Genomic DNA, 2,108 nt, shown 5'->3' on the forward strand with positions numbered 1-2,108 from the left:
GGCGGCGGCCCCGCCAGCTTGGCGAGTCGGGGTCTAGCGCGGATCCGCCGCTGCTGCGGGGAGCCCGCGGCCTCCCAGCGCCGCGCGGCTGTGGCCTTGGAAAGGGCTTTTCTTAGTCTTGTGCTGCCAGGCGCCTAGCGCTTACAGCACCGTCGGGTCCGCAGACGCCGTGGATCAATGAGAGACGTGTCTGTCTCCAAAATCGACCTCTTTCGGGGAGTTTGTCAACTTTCATTAAAAGCCGGCGAGGATGTCAAAACTGACAATTCCCGGGTTGAGGCTCTCGCCTACCCTAATTTCCCAGAGTTCTCTTTTCCCTTCCCGTATACTGTTTATTTTTCATGGCAGTGATCTTAGTGTATTGTTATGCAGCAGCTCCTTGTCAGAACCGTACCTCTTTCGTTTTTACTTCTCATTAATCGTGTGTTTACTTTTTTGGTACTGGAGCCAGAACCCAGAGTCTAATTAGGCAAACCTTCTACCTGACTACACCTCGCAGTCCTATTTTTAGTTTTAAAATGCCGAAGAATAGATGCTTCCAAGTTGAAGGAAAGAACATCGGCTCAGATCATTTCGCCACTTACGCAGTTTGTGCTTTAAATGTGCTTTTTGTGTTTTGCTTTCTAAATCCTTCCACCGAGTTAGATGCCCTGACGATGCTTTATCAAGGTTAGGCCTCTTAATTACAAGTGCATCTGGCAGTTTTGCCGAGGCTGTCACAGTGTAGTGTCATTGGGCACATGCTAACAGTTTGAATCGCTCCCTTTATTTTCTTGGGATATTTTAAGGATAGAGGTTATTAGCTTTCTAATGTACTTTAGCTGATCCTGGCCGTCTGAATTTCTCCACTAATCAAAGCACAGCTTTTCTTGGTTTAACCAGCCTATTTAGAAATGCACAATTAATAAGTTACCGGATATCTTATGATTGTCGTTTATTTTTATTTATTTATTTATTTATTTTGTTCCTCGAACGCCTTCAGGGCACTTTTGGCCAGCGGGAGAGTTGTGAGGTTCGAACTCCAGCAACCTGAGGCTGACAGCTTTGTGGAAGCAGCCACTTAAAGGCCTGAGCTAGGGCCAGGCTCCCTGTCGTTTATTTTTTAAGTAAAATAATATTTGGGGTGAATCATATTTCCATTTGTGCAGTTGAATGCACTGTACAGCAGGTGCTCAGTAAATTATCAATTACGAATTAATTTTGATTTCAAGATAGAGTTAACTGCAGTGACTTTTTTTTCGGAATCGGAGATTGAACTCTTGTCCTTGTGCTTGCCAGGCAAAAGCCTATTCTACTGAGCTATCTCCCCAACCCCTGCAGTGACCTTTGTCTTGTTTTCAAAAGAATTTGGGTGAAATTTCATGCCACTCTATTAAATGAGAGCTTTCTTTTTAAAACTTCTAAATCAGGTTTGTTTTTAGGATTTTTTTTTTTCTTCGAATTCCTTCAGGGCAGGTTTGGCTGGCTTGAGTTGTGGGGATCAAACCACAGCAACCTCAGCCTGACTGCTTGGTTGAAGCAGCCTAGGTTTTAGAGTAACCTTGTATTGTTTGGCTTTTTGAGACTGGGTCTTGCCTATGTAGCCTAGGTTGGCATCCAACTGGAGATCTTCCTGCCTTAGCCTCCCAAGTGTTGGGATTACAGGCCTGTACCACCACACCCTACTTAATACTGTATTCTTAACACTCCAAGCCACATGTTTTTTATAATGTTACAGTATTATAGATGTAAATATCAAAATAGGTGTTTAGAATGTGAAGGGAGAGGAGAAACTTCATGATAGTTATACCCAAAGCACCAATTAAATCAGATTTATTAACAAGAAATTTTTTCCTGAATACTGTCCCTGTCTCCCCCCCACCCCTAGACAGGGTCTGGCAGTGTAGTTCAGGCTGGGTTGAATACAACTGTGTATGTATCCCAGGTTGGCCTCAGACTTGTGGCAATGCTCCTGTCTCCACCTCCTGAGTTCTGGGACCACAGGTATAGGCCTGAGTATTTTTTTTTTTTAATTGTTTTCTTTTTTTAAATTTATTTATTTTGTGTGTGTGTGTGGCCAGCTCAGCCCACCAGGGGGCGGGGTGGCTGGCATGTGGTGCTGGGGGATT

The 2,108-nt window shown here is 44.2% G+C and overlaps 1 protein-coding gene across 3 annotated transcripts in view; it reads left to right on the forward strand.

Moving 5' to 3' along the window:
• The window catches only part of CUNH18orf25 (chromosome unknown C18orf25 homolog), a 96,031-nt gene that overhangs the window by 1,489 nt on the left and 92,434 nt on the right, over nt 1-2,108 (forward strand). The window lies entirely within an intron of this gene.

The sequence above is a fragment of the Octodon degus genome, unplaced genomic scaffold (genome assembly GCF_000260255.1).
Source record: "Octodon degus isolate 3935 unplaced genomic scaffold, OctDeg1.0 scaffold00003, whole genome shotgun sequence".
NCBI lineage: Eukaryota > Metazoa > Chordata > Mammalia > Rodentia > Octodontidae > Octodon > Octodon degus.